The following is a 23,457-nucleotide window of genomic DNA, read 5'->3' as shown; positions in this document are numbered from 1 at the left end:
CATTATCGACACCAGTGGCTAAATGATGATGAAATGAGACATTCTGATGATCGCAGCAGAACCTAATGAGTGAGGAAATACAGTCGTTGGGGGAAAACGCCTTTTGCAGAGTTCTTTATCAAAAAAGTGAACTGTTTCAACATCCAAAAATATGTTTGTTTTCAAACTTTATTACAGGTACTGCTCACCAGACTCTGTTTTATTTAACTCTTCATTAAGTCAGGTTTAGTGCTCTTGGGAGAAGGCTAAACATTTGGAATCAAATTCTGCTGCTAGTGACCCTATAATAAATACAGAATAACTCCAATATGGTCAAAGGAGGCTAGTCTGGATTTTCTCCAAAATAAATGAGGGCACAATTTACCTCTCCAAATTAAATCTCTCCAACTTTATGGAATCATAGAGACGTAAATCTAGAGCAGCGGGTCTCAATCTTTCTGATAGCAGGGACCAGCTCGTTGTCTTCCCAAACTGTGTCAGGGAGATCTCAGGGACCGGCCGGTGAGACACGCTGCTGTTGATGATGTTTGATCATCCCGTCTGCCACTTGGAGGCAGTGCCAGCAGAGGCAATCAGGCAGGAGGTCATTCCTAGAGCTGGGTGGAAAATGGTTTGCCCGTTCCGTGAGAGTTTTTGAGATATTGAAAAAATTTGTACAAGTCTCTACAAAGGGGTGAGTTCTACCCTAGATGGAGTGGAAGGGGCAGGATTTAAAGGCTGTCCCTCATTGGGACAGCTCCCAAGGACTGAAAAGAAGGGCCAAAGTTACATTCGGCCAATAGGTACCAGGTGATGGAAAGCCTGTGCCGGGGAACTTTGTGCCCCTTGTGTGTTGCAGAGCATCACTCCATGGCAATGCTCTCTGTGGCATGGCAGGAGGTTTTGGAGATGGGCTGGCAGGTGTATGATGTGTGGCTCATAGATTTACAAACTACAGCGATTCACTGGCCGTAGCCCCTTAACAGGGCATGTACAACAGGTCCCAGCCCTGCTGTTAAAGTCGCTGCATGGCTGTTTTACATCCGTGGCTACACCCATCCCAGTGTCCACATGGAAAGGCCATTTATTGGGGCTTTGGACAGGACATGCGAACATGTCCTGTTATTATTGCAGTAATAAGCTCTAAGCAGGATTATTTCCCCCCAGGGTCAATTGCTTTACAGCGCCCTCAGAGAACGAACAGTCAGGACCATAATTAGCCAGGAGTCACATTTGTTGTCCAGGCTTGTGGAAATGTCAGCTTGCTCTATTTTTCTTGAGGGAAAGGTTTCCAAGAAAGCGTGCTCATTAAATCAATGTCTTCCTGCTTTCTCTCTTTCCTTCCTTCTTTCTTTTGTCAAGCTGTGAGCGTTGTCCGTTTGGGAATTCACCTGTGAACCTTAAACATCTGTCAGTTTGCTGCAGATAATTCCCAGTCTTGTTTAGCTGAAATAGTCTCCTATTTCCTTCTTTCCCCAGCTGCCGCACTGCCTGCCATGGCTCTCGTTGACTATTGCTGCCTTTGTTGCCAGGCACTCCAGGCTGCATTGACTGTCATGTTGTCCTGATGCATGAATCAGGGGCTCATGTACTTGTCTGCGACCTCTGGAGGCCACAGCACAGAAAACAGAGAAATGAAAGAGGTGTAGGCAGGCCGCAAAACAGCCAGACTGGCAACTCATGAGGTTGAATTAAAGACCATGAAGTGAATTCACCCTTCACCATTATTGTTATTTATTTGTACAGTAAACTCCAGTCAGAGACCAGGACCCTAGTGTGCTCGGCACTGTACAAACACGGAATAAACAGATGGTCTCTGCCCCCAAAATCTTCCAATCTAAACAAACATGTTTCTGTACCTCTCTGTCCTTCCCCTCTCTGTGCCCATGGCACCTCAGAGCCCGCTGCTCACCCTGTACGAGCCTCTGGCATTGTCTGTGTAACAAGTCATGTCGTACTATTGCTTAAATATGGTTATTTTAAGCCAGGCATGAATCTTTACGCGAGATGAGCTTAGCACAGTGGGGCCCCCCAACCTGGCGGAAGCCTCTAGGTGTACCACAATGGGAATGTTTATTAATAATAATAATTAATAATGTCATGGGGTCTATATACCCCATGCTGATTTGGCAACCAAAGGGTGAACGAAGTAACTTCCGGCCTGCCTGCACAGCCCCCCAGCAGCAGTGAGGGTAAAAGGTCTGCAAGGCAAGAGAGCTGGGTGGCTGCCAGAGAGGCCGACGGGGGAGAAACTGCCAAACAAACCAACACTCCAAGGAGGGAGGAGCAGGACAAGGGGCCAGGGAAGCCCAGAGAAGAGGAGAGGTAGGAAATAGCTTAGCAAGGGGCTGAGAAGGGCTGGCTCTGGCTGTTCCCAACAAGAGCCCTGAGCTGGACCCAAGGCCTGGGTTCCCCCATCCATCCATCCATCCATCCATCCATCCATCCAGCCATCCATCCATCCATCCATCCATCCATCCAGAGCTTGACAAATGAGCACAAGAGGGTGCCTGCGTTCTACTCCTAGCTCTGCCACTGAGCTGCTGTGAGACCTTGGGCATGTCTCTTCACCTCACTGTGCATGTTTCCCCTCTCACCCTTTGTGTCTATGAAGACTGCAAGCTCTCTGGAAGAAGAGCTGTCACTTACTATGTGCTTGAACAGCATCTTGAAACAGTGGAGCCTCTAAGTGCTACTGTCATACAAATTTAATAATAATCATAATGGCTAATAATTTTGAACCTGCGTAGGCAAGGATTTGCACCTGAAACCTGAGGCCAAGTATTACACGTAAATCTGTCAGGAACAGAAATAAGGCCAGAAGTGTGCTCAACAACTAGTCCTTTGCCACCCAAAGAAAATTTTGCCTCCTTTTAAAACAACATGTCTTCTTGTTGGCCAGAAATGTCTCTTTCTCCCAGCTCCAAACCCAGAAAAAGGCAGGAGGGCAAATGTACCAGACTAAGGGTGGAATTTTCAAAAGTGCCTAAGTGAATTAGGCCCCCATGGCCAGATTAGGCACCTGCGCTGCAGGGGCTTCTGAAAATCCCACTGGCTGCCTATCTGCATCTCTATATGCTTAAATACCCTTCAAAATCTGCACACTGGGGCTCCCAGGCACTGTCATGACATAACTAATAAATAACATACAGCACCTAGAGCCATGGGGTCCTGTTCCATGACTCCTAGGCTGTCCTGCAGCACAAGTCCCATTAAAGCCAGTGGGGGGCAGGGGCCTGACACACGGAGGCACAGTTGAAAATCTGTCCCCAGCTCGTTTTGGCCAGGAATTCCTAAGAGAGTTCGGTGTCCAAATCCCATGCAACATCAATGGGAGCTGGACACTTCGCACCTTTAGGCTCCATTGAAAACCCGAGCAGGTAAGCCTGGAGCATGCTGTGCTTTGGAGAGGATTCCAGCTGCTGCCCTCTGGTCTGGTTCGTTCGTCATTCGTCACTGGTGAAAAATAACCTGGGTAGGGGTTTATTTTAGTTTTCCAGAGAGTGTTACTGTTATTTATTTATTTCTTCAATAACACGGAGGGACAAAGTACCACTCACACAGGAAGATTTAGCGTCTCTTCATAAAGTTATATATTGTGAGGGGAAGGGGAACAAGCATGGGCTGGCGGCGGAAAATTGAATTAGCTCGGCAGCACACAACACAAAATAAGATAAATATTGTACAGAAATATAATTGAAGCTGTATTATTCACCCAGCTTCCTGGGTTATTTGTCAGTATGGGGGCTGTGAGCTGCAAATTAAAATGGCTATTGATTCTAAAGTTGTTTTAAAGTATTTTCTACTTCTGGATCCTTTGAAACAATTTTCTAGAACTGTCACTAAAGAGCTGATTTTAACTGGGCCCAGGAAGATAATGTGTTTTCACTCCATGTCAGTGGCTTGTGGACACTTCAGATTATACGCTTTTAATAGATAACATGTTCTCCTTCGAACAAGGCAGAAATAAAGGTGTGACGCTGCAGTCCCACTGGTAGTAGGTATGTGTTGCCATGTTTGCCAGCTGAAGCATCTACAGCAATCACAATGTTACAACAAAACAGGCACGCACGTTGTGTTGCTGATGCCAAGCGGTAGCTGGTGTCAGAGCCCTGCAGGCTGGCTTCCCATTAGGGAGAAATCAGTGATGCAGAGTCTGGGCATTTAGTGCAACTTGTTTTATTTGCATGGTGTGCACAAGTCCTGGAGCAGAGGTGATCACAAATGTCACACAGGCAAACAAATCCCTCTTTGAGGAATCTCAGCCTGGACACAAATACCCAGTTCCCAGGAAGCCACTCTGCTCCAAGGACTGTCTGTAGTTAGAGAGAGACAAGCTGGGTGAGCTAATGTCTTTGATTGTGCCAACTTCTGTTAGTGAAAGAGACAAGCTTTTGAGCGACACAGAGCTCGTCCTCATGTCTGGGAAAGGTACTCAGAATGTCAAAGCTAAATACAAGGTGGAAGACTGTTTAGCAGAAGAAGTCGTTAGCGAGATTAAAGCAGAGAGAAAACACCCTTAATGTTTGCAACAGTCCCCCCTAAAAGAATGTGCATCACGCCACTGACAGCAATGCAGAATTTCTTCAGTCTGAACAGTACCTGTCAGCTAAATAAATGAACTTGTAAGACTATGTCTGACGCGCCACCTGGTGACTCACCCCAGGATCATGTTAAAGGGATCCAGTTACTGTCAGCCGGATTGTGGAACCCTTAGTTTGCGTCTACACTGCAAGAAAACCTCCTCGGCAGTGAGTCTCAGAGCCAGGGTCAACAGACTGGGGCTCTGGGACTAAAAATAGCAGTGTAGACATTTCTGCTCAGGCTGGAGTCCAGGGCCTGAGACCCTCCCTCCTCCCTGGGTTTCAGAGCCTGGGTTCTAGCCCGAGCAGGAGCATCTACACTGCTGCTTTTAGACCCATAGCGGAAGCCCTGGGAGCCCAAGTCAGCTGACCTGTGCTCTGAGACTTGCTATGGTGGGTTATTTTGTTTTTTGTTTTGCAGTATAGACATGCCCGTAGTCACACTGGTGGGCCCTTGCAACACAAGTTGTCCCATCGGTTACTACCAATAAGTGACACCCTGGAGTATTCAGGAGGGAATTATAAAATGCAATACACTTACACCAGCATAGGTAACTGCCATAAGTTATCGCTGAGGCCAAGAGATTAACATAATTTTTTAAAGGGCTAGACATTTCTATGGATAATGAGGGTATGTAGAGTTACTATAGCAAGGATTAAAAAATAACCAAGAGCTTCGGACAGGATCTAAACCCTCCTGCTTCAGGGCATAACCATCCTCTAACTATTGGGGTTCAGGAGGAAACGTTCCCTGGGGGCAGGTTATCCCACAGCTGCAGGGTTTCTTATACCTTCCTTCAAAGCAGCTTGTACTGGCCTCTGTTGGAGACAGGGTACTAGACTAGATGGACTCTACGTCTGATCCAGTCTGGCGATTCTTATGTTCCTATAATGTACGGATGAAGCCTGCAGGTTCTTGGAGGCAAGGACTATGGGTTTTGCTGTTATGATACTATTTAATAATAATAATGGAGGCCTAAATAATTGTTACCGTCCTTGGCTATCTATTAACAGAATCTTTGCCAGCATTAAAGAAAGACAAGCTTGTCAGCAGCCATCAGAAACTTCATAAAGTATGAAAATAAAGAACCAGAGTCTCATTCAGAGGATCAGCTTTGATAAAAATTCCCTCCATCACCCATTTGATTAGTGTATACCGGCTGGTTTATTACTCCAAAATTTACACCTGGGGTCAAGCCAGGAAAGTGCTAACAGTCATCATTAAACTTTTACTAACACAATGCCACCTGCGATTTACTGATTCCGCTCCCATGTGGATTACCTTGGTCTGTGAATAGAAAATACATCACAGGATGTGAAATTAATTTTTAGAATGCATTACAGCAGGGGTAGGAGAAGGCTTGCAGCTACATGCTATCAAGCTGAAAAGTAATGGAGTTCAAGCAGCTAAGTTATGATTCAAGGCAGGGAAAGAGCTCCTGATGGCTGATGGCAGAAAGCGTGTGGCCCTTTCGGGACAAGAGGTAGTGGGGACAAAAGGGCATTTGCAGAAATGAGGAGGTGACAGTTATAGTTTCGAGCAAAGCACTGGACAGCAAACGGCTTCTAATTTGAGCTGTGACCTGTTAATTGCCTTCAAGTCCTGTTTGCGTTCCACGGAAGAAAGGCATGTGTGTTACAGTGAAACTATTCCATTGACTGCAGGGCGCACAGGTGTCTCGGCTTTAGTACTTGGTGCCTCTTTTATATGCAAAAAATTCTCAACGGAATTCAAAACCCAGATGTCTTCACAATTTTCTCTGAAAAAACATGAAATTTTAGCAGGGATCAAATTTGCAAATGGATGTAGGGAAATATTGCCACCCACACGACACAGGCTACCATAGCGAGACTGCTTTTAAGATGCACGCCTGTCTCATGTCACCCCAGAACTCTGCTCTCTAGGTTAGGATGACCGCAGTTTCCATAAGGCTTATATCATCCTCCCTCGCACGTAGAATACTGAGGACAGTTTGATGCATAAAAGTCTTCACTCGTCCTGGGCCCAAGCTTGTAAGTGCCTCCAACCCTCAATTCAACACACGTTTTATAAACTTCTAAAAAATAATAAATTCTTGTGATTAACCGGAATTTAACTGAGCATTAATCCAGGACTAATGAACTAATTAAAGGGACTTCATTGTCTCAACAAGTCAGATCAATATCTTATCGTTGTTTTCAAGAGAAAAGAAGCAAAGGGACAGAGGTAAAGCCAGAAACTCCTGTGTTTCTTTAGAAGAACTTTGCTTGGAAACCTACGAGGAGCCAGTGCTGAAGTGCTGTGCAAAATCAAAGGCCACAAGAAGGAATGGACAACAAGTAAGAGACACAAACACTGCTCTTTCTCCATTCTCAGGTGAGCTCGTGGAGCAGGCCTGTGGGACTTTGAAGGTGATGAGGATGATAGTGTTGTGAGTTGTTGTCATGACTCCACTACAAACAGAGATAAGAGTGTGATTTTTTTCTTCCAGAATGTCAGGGGAGCAAAGGTTTTGCCAGAACAGCTGAGATCACTGGCCCATGTCGTCTGTTTTCTTGCTCCCAACAGTGACCAGCTCAAAGGAAAGCAGAAAACAAACCCATCATGTGTCTGGACAACTGTGCAATGAAGTTCTCAGTGCGGGTGAGGAGTAAGGGAGAAATTCCTTCCTGACCCCCCACAGCTTAGCTTAGAAACCTGCAATGTGATTGTTACCATCTGCCCGCCAGCTAGGAACTGCCAGTCATCACCCTGCCCTATTAAAACACCAGCCCCAGGCAAAGGCCAGGCTGGGCAGGGATGGTGTCCCTGGCCTTTGTTTGCCAGAAGCTGGGAATGGGTGACGGGGGATGGATCACTTGATGAGTCCCTGTTCCGTTCATTCCCTCTGGGGCACCTGGCATTGGCCGCTGTCGGTAGACAGGACACTGGGCTAGATGGACCTTTGGCCTGACCCAGTCTGGCCATTCTTATGTTCTTAGGCTAAGGCAGGGAATGTCACAGTCTGACAACATGCTGGGTTAAGACAGACACGTTCTAAACCTGCCAGCCTTTCGTTTTGCAGCGGGACCCTGATTCCTGTATTATGGGGCAAAGTACAAAGCCATGTCTGCCCCTCCCCCATGGCTTTCTCTGCTCAGCCCCCTCCCCAGCCCCCCCTCAAGCGGTACAGCCACTCGGACCAAGCCTTCCCAATGAGCAACTATGGAGACGGTCCCTCTAGGGGCCCTGATTCTGATCTTGCCAATGCCAAGGTCACTCAGGGCTGACTTCCTCCACTGACGTCCGTGCTCCAGACCCTCCGCTGGTCCAAGTGGAGCGACGCTGCTGGATGCCCTTGGAGCATCTGGCCCCTAAGGGCCCCAAGGGTCCCGCAGAGCCGGCGAGATGAGGATGAAGGCTGCCGCTCTGCGGTGTAGTCCCAGTGCTGCACACCAGTCAGAGGGGCTGTGGCTGTCCCGGGTGCTCAGTCTGCAGAGCGGCCCCGTGCCAGGGGTGGGGCAAATGGACACCGTCTGAATTCTCTGAAATGGGGGATGAGGTGACAACGTGTAGGGCCAGACCCTTGCGCCCCTCACCCCCAGCTGCCTGCTTTGTGCCGCTCAGCTCAATGCAAAACCGCTATTAAACTGTCCGAAAGGGGAGCTCCCAGCAGGCATAAAGCTGGCAAGGCCTGCTCTTCAACATCCGCTCACTACCCCCAGACAAAGGTGGGAGGGGGTGTGGCTGGAGCATCCCACCTAGGAGGGGACCGTTCCAACGAGACTGTAATACACGGTAGCTGTCAGGTGGTTTTAAAATGCATCAAGCAGTCTGCCCAGGGTCAGGAGAGGAGAAGGGCGGCTTAAAGCAGCGGTTTGCAACCTTGGGGTCTGCAGACTAGGTCTAAGGGGTCCACGAAAGGTTGTCATTCCCACAGAACAATGGTTTTCAACCGGTGCTCCATGGCTCTGGGTCTAAGATTTCCAGAGGGGTCTGCACCTCCATTTGAAATTTTTGAGGTATCCGCAAATGAAAAAAGGTGAAAACCACTGGTTTAAAGAGGTTCTTTGCCTCCACCTCAGCTGGGCTTTGGGTCATGTTCATCCTGGGATTATTTAAAAACCAGAGCTGGTGGAAACTGGGAATTTCTGTTCCAGGGGAAATTCTGACATTTTGAAAACAAAACGAAACAATGCAAAATTTCCAGCAAAATGACATTTTTGGAAAAATTTCATTTTGGGTCAATCAAAAAGTTTAGTTTAAATAAAATTGATATCCCCCCCCCCAATTTTAGCTTTACAACAATAAAAAATACAATAAATAAAAAAAATTAGAACCAAAAAATTGAAAAGTTTCTTTCTGCTAATGTTGAAACGGACCATTTTAACATCACTGAAAGGCTTTCTTTTTTTTTTTCCACAACAAAGTTTTGTGAAGCGTTTTGATTTCAACAAAATGGCATTTTCCAGGGGAAAATATTCAACTGGAAAATATTCAACCAGCTCTATTAAAAACTGCAACCCATTGAGGAAAGACACATCCGGGAAGGTCATGGATGTTTCCAGGCATCTTGTAGGTCAAGTCAGAGTCCGAATGGAACACAAACAGCGTAACCAGGTTCCATTCTAGGCTTTTTGTTTATGGAACAGGAGTCTAGGGGGTGGCTTTTTGGGGGTTACTTTTGTTTTGAAAAATAAACAGAAAACAGCTCCTGTGATTACAAAATAAAAACATCACATAAAGAAATCCATCCTCTGCAGCCTTTGTGCCATTCTCCTCAGGTCCTGGGAGTCTCTTACTGTTTGAGTTAAGACTCTCTATATAAAGTTTATGGGTCCCGTTGCGGTGTTTTCAGCAGATTACATTCAAACCAGCCTATGCAATGAGGGCACAGAACAGTCAATAAGTCAGCTAGCTGAGCTCATAAGCTTGTACATGCCGTTCACAATGGGTCTCAGTGCTGGTGTGTAACACCTCTTATTATTAGCTGACATCTGGTAAACAAAGATCCTGCTCTTGATAAACCTTGTTTGCTCTTTTGTTGCCTCCCTGCAAGCACTGTGCCGTGGACAGAACATGGCCAGCCCCTCTAAAACGGAGCCCTTGGTTTGTCCACAAACAGGGAAAGCGTGGCTAACAGCAGGAAAAGCTTCCCACGCCCTCCGGCCCGAGGTCAATGTGATGCAGCCTCCCGCTGAAGGGATCTGTTTGACTGTTCAGGAGATGGATCACAGTCACAGGTGAGATGGAAGGCAGCGTGGGGCTGCCCAGGTGCAATGGGATCTTGTAATTCACACTCCGTAGAGCCAGAAGATGTCGGTTAAAGTAGCCCTGGCCCTCGCTCTCTTCGGCATTTCAGGTGACTGGGTATAAACAGGTGTCCAAGTGTGAGGGGTAGGGGAGTGACGGTGTGTGTAAGGGAGGCTCTGACTGCGTGGAAGCAGAGTCTCAGGGTTCGTCTACACTGCAGTTGGAGGTCTGATTGCAGCGTAGGCAGACGCCCCCACGCTACCTGTGCCGTGTGGGCTGGACAAGCCTGCCCCGAGCCTTGGGCACTTGTATTCCTAGCCCATACCGGGGTCCACACTGCCGTGCCTTCAGTGATATTTTAGCTGAGTTAGCTGGATTAAAGCTAGCGCGGGTGTGCCTACCTGAGTTGCAACCAAACCTCCGACTGCAGTGCAAACGTAGGCTTTGTCACATCGCTGAATCTGTCATAGCGTGACCCCACCTGCCTCCCTCCAGAGTCCCCAGTAACTTTCTTGCCTCAGTAATATCCCTTCTTGAGGCTGGTTTATTATCAAACATGCTGTAAATCAGTCCATCACCCAAAGTCCCCAACATAGTCCATGTCACCCCCAGTGCATGTAAACCCCACTCTTCCCAACAGGACCTCCCCCTCTTCCCTCAACCCCCTGCCCCGCTGCTAGGAGAGCATCCTCGCTCCATACTCCAGTGCCTTCCACCACACCAAGGCTCCTTGTCAGTCCTCCTCTATCTCTCTGCCAGGGTAGCAACTCTGGCCCTTCCAGCTGGAGTGCAATCCTGCTGCTCCCACTGGGAACCCCACAGCCTCTCTGCTGGGAGGTCTTCCGTGCCAGGGGAGCAACCCGCACCCACCCTGGCCCAGGGTCCAGCTCCAGGGTGGAGATGTCAGTGAGTGAGTCCCACTGCCAGTGTCAGTCCAGTGTCAGCCGGCAGGTCCCTCCCCAGCTCCAGCCATCAGCTCCAGTTCTCCGGCTCTGAGCCGGCGCGCACCTCCCTGGGCTGCTCCTCCTGCCTTCGGTCCCCGCGGCTCTGGTTCTCCGGCTTGGGGAGGGCAGCTGGCAAACCCTGCCTTCAGCCTTCACCCAGGAAAGGTCTTCTGTTTCCTCCAGTCCCTGCTCTCCGGCGGCTCCCACCTGCCTTTCCTGATAGACCAGGCTGCCCTGACTTGCAAGGTCTTTCTTCCATTTAGGGCCCAGGTGCTCTGCTCCTGTTTAGCGCTGCCCTGCCCCCTCAACTGGCCAAACTGGGGCTTCTATCCTGGCACAGGGCAGCTGGACCTCTTTCATTTAAAGGGGCCACTCACCCCGGGACAGTAACCTGGCAAGCATATCCTTTCACACTGCAGTGTCGCTCTCCTCTGAAACCAACAACCAGGTGCAGTCAAATGGGATGGTGGCTCTTCTTTTGCAATATGGACTCTGATAACTCTGGCCTGGGGCCATTGATTTGTTTCACAGGCCACCAAATAGGCTCTGATCCTACTGGGCAGAAACAAGACACAGGCGTCTCATGGGGATGCTCCCTTTCACTCTGCGAAGGCTAGAGACATGAACATACCCTCTCATTTCCAAACAGACAGCTCCGACCAGCATTTCACTCACATCAGTTCATTTACTATTCTCCATAGCGTACTTTTGAATTAAGCACCAGGGCACAGAGCAACTTCTGTCTTACATGTCATTCTAAGCACTCCCATTGTCATCCCAGAGCAGGCAGGAAGGGAAACCTGCCATCTATATGAATTGTGTTCACTTTGAAGAAACAAAATAATTTCCCTGATATGTGGGTACAGCTGATGCGTGATTTGCAAAGAGCTTCATCAGTAAATCACTTTCCTACTGGCAGTTTATTTAAATCAGCAGCACTCTCTGATTTATATTTGCTGTGCTTTAATTACTTAGGAAAAACTGAATGAAAGTCTGGTATTGCCACCATCCCTTGATTTACAATTACCGCCATTTGACTATTTTGCATTTCAGTCCCGTGCACTGTAGACCAGATCTCTGCCCATTACAGCTGAGAACTTCAGCATCAAATTAAATGTAAATAGACTGGTATTTTGCCCATTTTCTATTCCAATTCTCCCAGCAAAGCTGACTTAGGAGGCAAAAAGGAGATGATGTTGAACATCTCCTTTGAACAGCAGAGATTCGCTAATGCAAGAATTTTCTTTTCTCCAAATAGGAAGAATGGACTGCACTTGCCTGGCAAAGTCAGCACTTCCCGAATGCTGACATGGGATGAGAATTTCAGAAGTTCTAGTCATAGCATCCAAGGTTGGCGATGGGATCTGTCAAGAAATCGCTAAGGGTCAAATGCCGCTAGCCTTAGTCAGGCTGGGCAGCAATACTGGTCTCAGTGGGACTGCTCTGGACCCAGTTACTAGCCAATGGGAGTCAGCATGTCAGCAGCTGGCCCCAAATGTGCCATCCGGAGCCAAGGCAGGACCCTTTGCCCACCCTGGCGATCAGTTACTCACCAGAGCTGCCACACGGTGCCGTGCAAGGAGTTAACAGAAACAAAAAGCAGTGAAACCCAGGCTGTTAGGCAGCTGCAGCAGTGCAGGAAGCACCCCTTTGCTCCCTGTGAAATGCTCCTAATGCACCCAGAATGACTCCCACCCCAGGCATCTGGGACATGGGGGACACACCCAGGGCAGAAAACACCAGGTGGGAAGAGAAATCCAACAGGTTTCATAGAGTTTAAGACCAGAATAGACCTGGATCATGTAACTCAGGCCATTCAACCCCATCCAGCTACACCTCTGTTGAGCCCAATGACTTTGGTTCGGCTAATGCATTTCAGTCTCTGGGAGAAGAAACTACTGTGGCCGCAGGCTGAGAACAGGGACAGACTGAGGTGCCACCAATGGCCGAGGCCCCAGTAATGGCAGGGAACTGATTACGTGAGACATCCCCAGGTGATCCCAGCAGGCGACCCATGTCCCACGCTGCAGAGGAAGGTGACCCTCCTCCCATGTTGAGGTCCCGCCAGACTGACTTGGGAGAAAATTCCTTCCTGACCCCAAGTCTGACTTGGAGCATGTGAAGAAGAGTTACCCTCCAGGCATCCAAGAACTAGTCTTTCCTTCCTTTCTCTCTCCTTTGTGATTTGCTGAAGTGCTGCCAGCCACTATTCTATGGCCACTGCCCTTCTTCAGCCAATTCCTACTGGCTTATTAGACAAAGACTGGTGCATTTTTGCCACTGATAGCATCAGCTTGCTTGTGATGAATGAGCCCATAGCTGTTCCAGTCTCCCCATTATTCATCCATGCAACATGCTGTCAAAGACTGCGAGGAATTCAATCCACTCTGTTGACAGGTTACATGTTGGGGGGCAAGGGACATGCAGAGAGATAGCTCTGGTGAATTAGATATTGCTTGGAACCCTGCTTTTCTCTTTAGCAAATTCACTTTTCCTTAGTCCTGTATTGTACCATGGATTCATGCTTATGCAGAAAGCGGACAAGATCTATGCTCCACTCTTTGGTGGCTTAGCTGGTCCATATGCCTTGTACTGGCCCTCCTGTTTCATCCCATGGGAGCACTTCTCTTAAGAATTAAGGTGACCTGCCTTCATGGAGCATTTATTGGCCTCACACATTTTCTGCTGCAAAACGGTGGGTTTTTTTCCATGTTTCATCCATGAACAACATTCTTTCCTCTTCTTCCGTGGGTTGCTTAATTAGCTAAGGGCCATGCTGACCTGCACAGAAGAGAAATGTGACCAAGTCCCATGTGTCTGGCGTGTAGAATCTCACAGACTCTTGAAAAGACTGGATCAGCCTGTTGCTGGTGGAAGCAACCTTCCCATCAGTCTTATCACTTACTTGCACTGGAGTAGTGCCAAGAGGCCCCACTGTGCTAGGCGCTGTACTGATAAGTAGTGGGAGATTCCTGCCTGGCCTAGAGAAACCAGGCAGAGTGGAAGGGAAACCAGGGGCAGAGAGGTGAAATAACTTGTTGAAGATCATACAACAGGTTAGGGGCAGAACCAGGAATAGAACACAGCTTTACTGGAGCCCAGGCCAATGCCCGAGCCACGAGGCCACATGTAACAGGGTGAGTTTGGGGATGATCATTATGTTTGTCATGGATTGTATAGCTAAGGCAAAATCAAGCATGTTTTCATGTGTTATTCTCTTCTGGACTGAAGAAAAATAATAAGAAAAAAAAAGCACAAAATGTTGGCAAAACATCTGGAACTTTTTTCTTAATGCTCCAAACTAATTTAGAGCTTTTCCTGGCCTTATAGATATTGCAGCCCTTCTCCATTCCTGTTTATAGCATAGTTTATGGCTTGACTTTAATCGCTCATTTGATTTTGACAGCAGGAGTTTAGAAGCAGAAGGATGTTTTCCTAGAAGCTCAGTTCAATGACATGGTTATTTATGAAGTTTGCATTTAGCTGCAGCTTTATGCTATTTTGTATTATGAGAACCTGTAACTCTGGGATCAAGGTTCATTATCACATAAGAAGGAATTAAATCATTAGGAACCGCGTTAACGTTTATTTAACTGAAATGAGACAACGGTCTAGAAGGCAGAAATATGCTGGCAACCTCTATGGTACCAGCAATTCATTTCTATCAGTGACAAGCATCAAAATACTTGCTCAGAGCAAGGGATGGGGGGACGGGGGGGGAAGGGGATGTTAAGCATCATAACTCTCTGCTTTCCAAAGAAGGATTCATTACATTTCTGATGAGAGCTGATGGATGTGTCCACAGTATAGATAAAGCAAGGTGTGTTTTCTAACTTCTTTCTTTACAGACTGGCTAGTCCAGGTGCATGTCTGTGCATGTATGTAGTAGAGGTGTATGTTATCAAATCATCCTATAATCTGTGTGCCATGCCACCCCTGTTTAAGTAAGGGTCCACTGTCATGGACTTCTTGATCACAATGTGTTTTATGAATCTCTGGTCAGAGGTGAAGGCTCCTACGACATCCTACTGCGGCCCCCTGAGTGGAGGGTGCTCTTGTCACTTGGAACACATTTGTAGTTATTGAGGCCCACATTTTTTAGAAGTGACCTTTACCTGTGGCTTGGAATTTCTGGGCCCCCAGCATCAGACCGGTAGAGGCTGTTTTTGCTGCCCAGGGAAGATGTGGGCATCCAGCACCTCTGAAAATCAGGCTCTTTGTGTCTACGGCTGGACACTCATAAAGTGAAGCATCCAATGTTTGAGGGCACATGCAAAAAATTGGTCTTTCATATACTGCACCAGACCCATCGGGATAAGCTGCTCCAGCTCCACGTGTGCCCTGGGTGTAGCTGTGGTGAAACACAGTGCAGCAAGTACAACACAAGCAGCGCACACCACTTTTTATTTACACAGCAACTAAAGCCTGCCAGGCGTTAGGCTACGATCTTGGGTGGGCAGTGCCCAGGGACTGTGTATTTTCTGCCAGAGTCTAATGCCCAGTTCTGTGTAGGTGAGAACATGAATCCAGATGGCACAGTGGCTCTCCTGGACTTCCTCGAGGATGGCGTCACCCACTTAGGATTTTCCTTAGGGATGGTTTAGAAATGGAAAAATGTGAAAGTGCTGAGTTCTTGAGGTGAGCTGTTAAAATGCTTAAACATGTGGTTAACTGTCCTTTGTGTAACTTCACCACTGTCCTAAGATAAATGGTGTGAATTAATGAGTGGGGAGTCCAGTTTTAAAACGATCAGAATGATGTAGGCTCAAGAGCATGTGTTACGGCACTCAACACAGGGAGAGCTGGCTGATATTTTCTGGCCTGTGAGAGACAGAAGATCAGACTAGGTAGTTTAGTGGTTCCCTCTGGCCTTAAGCTCTATGAATATGAAACACGGGGCCTAACATTAAATGTCACTTTTACAAGGGGAGCTTGGAGGAGCAATGGGGATGTCAGAAAGGAAGTTGCTGGAGGAAAGGGCCTGAGTTTCAAAAAACCACTAGTAATTTGAGAGGAGGAGGCTCAATTTTGGGTACTGACCTTAATAGGGTCTGAGTTTTAGAGGGAAAATCAAGCCCCGTGTAGGTGTGTCTTAGGGTGGACACCTCCTTTGTAGCCCAGGGTTCCAAAGGAGCAGAGGAAACATGTGGTTCCCATGAGAGGATTGTGTTGAAAACCGATCATCTGAGGCATCTCTGCGCTTTCCTTTTCCGTTCTGTCTCCATTGTCTGAGAAAGTGAATCACCTGAAATAAGAAACTTCAGAAAGATTTTCCCCTTTAAGAAACTGACCAGGATGGACTTTTCATGGACTTCAGTGGGAATTGAATCAGATCTTTATGATGCAACCCTAAGAGTGAAGTTCACCCAGCACAGAAGTTCTGACAAGGCCCAGCACATCAGTTAAACCCTGTGTGTAAGGAGGGCTTCAGGGGTGCAGGCAGCTTGGCATGGGCCCTTCATACTGGGGTGAATATGAAATTAACAGCTGCTAGGTAAACTCTGCTGCCTGTAAGGAATCCATCTGCTGGCTAGACCCTGGGCCCAGTTCTGACCTCTCTTCACACTGGCATAGGCATAGCTTCCCATAGGCACAACTCCATTGACTTCAGTGCACACACTCCTGATTTACACTGGCACAACTGAGAGCAGAATCAGGCCCTCCCCACTGAAGATGTGAAGTTAGATTTTGTTTATTTTCAAAGTAATAAACTCTGTAATTAACCGTAGCCTAATAAATCATCAATCTCGTTGTGCAAAAAGAAATAATGAGCTAATTAACTAGGATTCATCCTCCCAACATGGGTGATCAATGCCTTATCTTCATTCAGGGAGCTCTCTCTGTGGAGAGGAAGGAGGAAAATTGAAAACACTTAATTAAAGAGACTAAAAGCTGGGGGGGTGGGTGGAGAAAAGAATTTTTTTCCCCTCAGAAAGGAACTGGGTGAAAAGACAGAGACTAATTCTCGTGTTTGGAAAGTCAACAGACCAACTCCTCCCTCCCCCTTTCATTCTTAGGGAGAGAGGGAGAAGACGGACAGCTGCATTTAATATTCTTGGTGTAGCTGGTTTAAGATTAGCTGAGGACGCAAGAACCAAAAGGATGACCCATCCCTTCGCAGCCTGCCCCGCTCTCCCCAATTTTTAAAGCAATGTAAATCTGCCATTGCTCTCAGTGCTTTGGAAAAAATGAGTTTTTACATTTTTATGAATGTCAAAATATGTCCTTTTACTCTCGCTCTTGCACATCTATTTATTCCAGCGATTTCTTTTACTTTCTCTTGTCAGCCTAAAGTTAATTTAAGTCATTTTATACCCAAAAGTAAGTCTCTTCTTGTATGTTTAAAATTCAGTCTGAACCTCGCACAGTCCCATAAAGAGAGTCACGTGGGTTGTAAGCTGCTGCTGGTGTGATTGCTGCTGCTCCCCCCAAGAATATTGCATTTTCTGCTATCACAACAAAGATATCAGGAGTGTTAATATCAGGAGTGGTGACTGACGGCTGCTGCAAATATGGATGATATAAAGTTAAATTACTGCACTTTGGAAGCTGTGCAAAGCTTTGGATATAGCTGGAGTGATCTGCTGCATCCTCCTGGGGAAGACGGGGCTTTCGGAGGTATCCGCCAATTTCATGCTGAGAGTGTTCCAAGAGGCTCTGTTATGCCTCATCTCCAAGTAAGACTATTAAAAGAGAAAAATCTTTTATTTCATCTTCTGTGCTGACTAAGAAACCTTCAGCCACCAGGCTGGGGGAAAGAAGGGGCTTTCACATTCCTTTCTTTTCAGACCAGATAGTTCACATGGTGTGATCAAAGTGGACTAGAATGAAATCTCTTTCCTAGCTGCAGCTGGTCCAGCAAGGGCTGTTTAACTTGGTTATCCTTCCTGCATGGGAAGTGTCTGTCTTGGCCGAGGAGGTCAAGTGCTCAGATATTAAGGCTTGAATTTTAGCAGACTGCTGCCTCTTGGAGGGTGGAGAGGAGGGCCCTGCTCATACAGAAGAGGGGAGCAGTTTTATGCCTGGATTTGACTATGCAAAGGGCATATAAACCTCATGCTTCAGGGCACAATGTAATCATCTGTGAGGGTCACGAAGGGATCTCCCAGACCTCCCTCAATGCACAGTAATGCACAACATTATGGGGTTTGGGGATTATTGCCCTATTCCTCTGCAGCATCAGGCTTCTGGTGGTAACACAGATGAAGGCAGGGAAGTGAAAGCAACAGCCCCAGTTCAGTTGCTGCTAGGGCACTGGTGTTATAATGTGTGCCCGTAGATAAGTGGGTGTACACGAGCTCTTTCTGGGAAATAAATATGAGGATAACTGACTCCCTGCCTCCTTTAAACCCCAACCTGGCTAGTACCTACATCGACCCTGGTCCTGCAAGCTCCTACACCTGGTTCCACTGGACTATACATGGGTTCAAGCGGTCCACCGACATGCAGGAGGTTACAGGACCAGGAGGCTAGGGTGCACGGTATGTCACAGTGCTCTCAGACTACACCCCTCACAGGCTGGCTGGCCCCTTAAGGGAAGCTGGGCTCAATGTCACCTGTGACACAGCAGCTCTCCCCAGGTGATGCTGAATGGCTGGCTTAGCTGCAATGATTGGACACAGGTGGGAAAGGGTCAGGGAGGTCTACAGAGAGAGAGAGAGCTCAGTTGGGAAAGGAGAGCCCCATGAGAGATTCGCAGTTCCCCCTCTTAGGGGAGGGCGAGATAGGAATCAGGTGGAAAGAGAACCGGGGAAAGCCATGGGGAGGGAATTAGCTCCAGTGGTGGGGCTCAAAATAGGGGCCAGACTCCTGGAGAGGCAACCCGGGGCGTCAGCATTTTGCTGAGTGAGGACTGACGAATCAGGGAAGGCTTGTGAAGGGCTGGAGTTCAAACCCAGGAAGGGCAGAAGTGGTTTCAGTTTGTGCTGTTGTTTTGGGATTTGTAGAACTCCAGGTGGGAGCCTGCAGCCAAGCCCTGAAGGAAGGGTGAGGCCAGAGACCCCAGGGAGCTGGAGAGGAGCTCAGGTGCACGGTGAGCCCAGAAAGGGGCTGCTGGGAAAGGCCAGAGGAAGAAGCCCAGAGAGGAAGCAGGGGGCCTGAATAGATGGTGCTGGCCTGCTTATTTCAGGGTGCCTGGGTTGGAACTGAGGGAAAGGGGAGGGGCTGGGCTCCCTTACTGGCCACTGGAAAAGATGATGTGAAGACCTCAGAGAGCAGGGGCAAGGACCGTTGAATGGGACTGGGGCCAAAGACTTGGCTTGAGGCCAGGGGAACAGGGTTTGTTGGACTTTCAGTTACCGTGGAAGAGGTAAGACTTGGCCACAGGGCTGAGTCAGGAGAAGAAACACATCACAGTGGGGCGACACCAGCTGTCAACAGGTGGCTCTAGGTGAGGATTGCTACGCCATGCCCAGCCTACGACCCCACTTGTCGGTGGCTATGTTCTGCGTGGCTGGGGAGCAAGGCTGTTTGAGGAAGAAGGTACAAACCCCATCCCAGGTTGAAGATGTCTCTATTCCCTTCTTAGCTGCATTTTTCTTTTTAATCTGAATGTTGCTAAATATCAGAGCCAAATATGGTGCAGACCCCACAACAAGGGGGTTAATAAGTCGGAACAGCCCCCCAACACCCTCTTGGGTTCTGGACCAGCGGGGCAATATGGGTATTTTCAGGGACTTGTGAGGACACTCATTTTATACAGGTCATTTTTGAGAGCTTGGGTTGGGATCTTTAACTTACCACATTCCACTTGTGGTCCTTTTATAATTACACAAAGGTTCTGATAGCATCAGACCATTAAGAGAAGCTCCATCTAAATGCAAGTGTTCGTAGCTGGGCCCAGCCTTCCCTGGAGTCATGCTTTTTACAGTCTCCTGCAGAGGATTTATTAGCTATGTCAGGGAACAAAAGCCACAAAGGAGCCGGTAGGAGAAGAATTTCAAACAGATGGGGAGCGGGGGAGTGCAGCATGTCCAGGAAAGGCCAGTCGCAAACCATATTTTTAATTAAATTGTGGAAGTTTTTAACTGATAAAAAGCATTCTTGGTTGGTTTAAATGGCATTTAGCTGCTTTAATTGGGATGTCTATATTTGGCATTTGCAGACAGAAACAGATAATAAGACGATGGAAACAGATCACAACGACTTAAAATCCTTGCATTTGCATAGCCCAGTTGTTAACGTTATGAAATAGAAACCCTGTTATCAACTTGCATAAAACAGCTTGTTTTGGTAGATTGCAAATACTGTGTTTAATTAAGCAAGCTTTGGGGACAGTGAAACTTATTGTTATAAGATAGGACTCTGCAGAAATAAAGGCGTTTTCATTTAAATAAAACAAAAGGGGGTGTTTATCGGGATGTTATTTAATTGTCAGCATAGCTAAAGCGTTTTGTTTCTGCTGTAATTTATGAACTAGAATTGATCAGTGAAGCAGGAGTCTCTGTCCTGTACAATAAAGTGCTCTCTCTTTAATTCCAGGCATTCACTATAGCAGCAGCTGAGGGGAAGCAAAAAATACCGCTTGTTAAATCCCTTGGACATTCTGGTTTGATGGGCTAAGCCCACCTCTGCCCAATTAGCCCATTCAAAGCATTTCTCTCTTGATTATCTAGGGCATTTTCAGACCCCATTACCACGGTCTCTAGGCACGTGTGTGTTTCAGCACAGGTAGATGAGGATGATGGTAGAGTTAAATGAATTCGAGGCCATTTGACATTAATAAATGATTTGACCACACACTGAATTGTAAAGGGAGATTTTCACCTGAAAGGCCAAGAATGTCCCACAGAGCATGGGATATGGAGAATAAAAGAGCTGGTTGAGAAATAATATTTTTCCCTCTAAAAGAATTTGATGCAACGAAATTCTTGTTGGTTGTTGAAATGTTTTGGATGTTGGACACCGAACCCAATTTGGTTTTGTTTTAGGGGATTTCAACATAACCTGAACAATATTTGATAAAAATGATTATTTTTTTTCATGACAATTTCCCATTGTGTCAGAATGCCATGTTCCAATGGAAAATGTCCTACCCTTTGCTCCCTGGATCACTAGCTGTGAAGCTCCGTACAAGTCTGCCCTGAAAGTGATGGCAAATAACCCATTCAGGGTGGACTTGAAGGGGTTCCACCTTGAATTTCAGGAGCGTAATCTGTCGTGGGAGTTTCTGTCAGCCTTTGAAAAGCCATGGAGATTTCCCGCAGTCAGCGTGTTTCCAGCATCTATATTCCTCACCATTGCATCTAAGCCTAACGTGGGGCATTAACTCTCCCACCCCAAGCTTCTGTGCACACACATTTTACAGGTGTGAAGGGGAGGGGGGTCACATGCAGTTCATATACGGGGGGGGGCATTAGCACTGCATGAGGAATGTTATTTCATGGCTTTAGAGGCGGAAATAGGAGTGGAGAGAGCTAGAGAGGAAGCAAGGGGCAGCCTTGGTCTGTGATTGATGGGCTGACCTGGGGAGTTCTGAGCTGATTGTATGCTGGGTAATTCTATGAAATCCCCCCATAGGATAGCGACAATAGGCAGCTCTTCCCTAGAGGTTTTCATTTGTAAATCAATTGTAAAGTCGGTATCTTTGTTCTCATTGTATGGCTGGGGAAGCTGCCCCAAACCACAGCAGCATTATTGCAAGGTGCAGCATGTAGGGACATTACTGTAAGAATGTGTCATTCTATTTAGAAGGACATTGGAGCTGAGGGTGCTTAGCTGGCCCCTGTAACAAAAGACTTGTTTTCTGTGGTCCAAAACAAAATCATTTTCTTTGGATTCTGATTTCTCATTTGATCACCCAGGTGTGCTCGCCAACCTGATGCACTCTCAATATTGCATCATTTAATTCCTACCATTCGGAGATTAATCTCCAGTATGGCATGAGTTTTCTGTCTACAATGGAGCTTTTACAAACCTTCCCCTCAGTCCTCTTGGAAAATATGTATTTGAAGAGGGTTATTAACAGGCACAGAATGCAGGTGAAGCCTGTAAGTCATATCATCAAAGAGAAACGTAGACTGAAGTATATCAGAGATCAGCAGGAGAAGCGCCATGCAATAACAGCCTGTGTGAAATCCAGCTGAGAAGAATATTGAGAAACCCACAAGGGCAATTTCCCTCATGTGATGATTCTCAAGGAGGAAAGAGACCTGAGATAGGAGAATAGCAGAGAAAAATATCTCAAGGTGCCAATTATAAAACTCTCCCGAAGCTGTGAAAAATAGAGACGTGCATTTTGGGGGGTTCAAACTGGGCTCCCCCCCTGTGAGAAATTAGAGAAAATTTTGGTATGTAAATGTAGGGCACAACGGATGGGAGGGAGGGGCTGAGGACCGGCTGAGAGTGGTTTTCCCATGCTTCTGAGAGTGCCAAAGAACTGCCTGTCTGAGCTTCCTGAGTCTGTCACACACAAGCACCACCCGCATTTGCATCGCCGTCCTATTGCTGCATCCCCCATTGGCACAGACAAATTCACTACCCCCCTCGTCACCTGAACTCGCAACCCCAGTGTCATAGTTGGCCCCTTTTCCCCACCTCTCAGTTAGCAGCAAACCTGGTCCCCTCATGCCTGACATCATTGCTGGAACCCCCACTTCCTTGCTCTCCATGTTCTTTCCCCTGCCTTTCATATCTCATAGCTCCACGGCTGGTGTCTCCTCCACCCCTTGCCTTCCCTTCTTGCTATGCCGGCCATATCAGGCCGATTGCTCTCTGTTACCACTGATCTGTCTGCATCTCCCCTGACCCTCTGCAGCCAATTTACACAGGGTGACACAGAGGCCCAGAGAGGGAAAGTGACATGTCCTGGGTCACTTTGTGTGTCAGCGGCAGAGGTGGGAACAGGACCCAGGCATCCTGGCTCCCAGACACACGCAGTAAAGACCGGGATTGGGTTTCTACAGCAGCCTGTGTCCGTGAGGCTCTCCACTCCAGCTGGACATTGAAAATCCCAACCTGTGTCCCGCTCCCCCAGTGGTGACGGCAAGGAGCTATCCCAGCAACAGGCCAAACGCAAGACAACACCGATGCCGTCCGTGGAACCTGTGTCTCAACACAGCAGAGCAGCCTTGGAGTGGGTTCATTTGTTGGAACAGATGATAATTGACGGAGGCTGTGATGGCTTCATTTAACCAATGAGATCCCGTTCTTTACTCGTGCTCATGGGCAGTTAGGGTATGTGTGTTGTCACCAAGAGAGGGAACAAATTTAGCCCCCTTGTGGGGGACGGATAGCTCAGGGTTTGAGCATTGGTCTGCTAAACCCAGGGTTGTGAGTTCAATCCTTGAGGGGGCCATTTAGGGATCTGGGGCAAAAATTGTGGATTGGTCCTGCTTTGAGCAGGGGGTTGGACTAGATGACCTCCTGAGGTCCCTTCCGACCCTGATATTCTGTGATTCTATGATCTCCAACCCAACATGGTTCACAGGTCTCTCAGCAGATGTTGCTTGCAGGGGGTCAGGGCCTTGGTCCTTCAGGGACATGTGAAGGGCTGAGGGGAAGCCTCTCACCCCCAGGGCATTAGTGATGCAAAACAGAGCTGGAAAAACTTGCCTCAAATTGCAGAGCTGTAGAGCAGAGGCTTGGGCTCAGCCTTGGCCCGCCAGTGAATCATGGCCTGTGGCGGCTGAGTGTTCAGGGAAGCCAGGCTGAGCTGGCTCCTGCTGCTGGGAAGCTGCTGAATTTTGCTCTTCATCTGACCTCCCTCATCTCTCTCTGCACAAGCTCCCCCTGCCCCTGC

This window comes from Caretta caretta, chromosome 19 (assembly GCF_965140235.1).
Source record: "Caretta caretta isolate rCarCar2 chromosome 19, rCarCar1.hap1, whole genome shotgun sequence".
Classification (NCBI taxonomy): Eukaryota; Metazoa; Chordata; order Testudines; family Cheloniidae; genus Caretta; species Caretta caretta.
Note: the sequence above shows the minus strand (reverse complement) of the source record.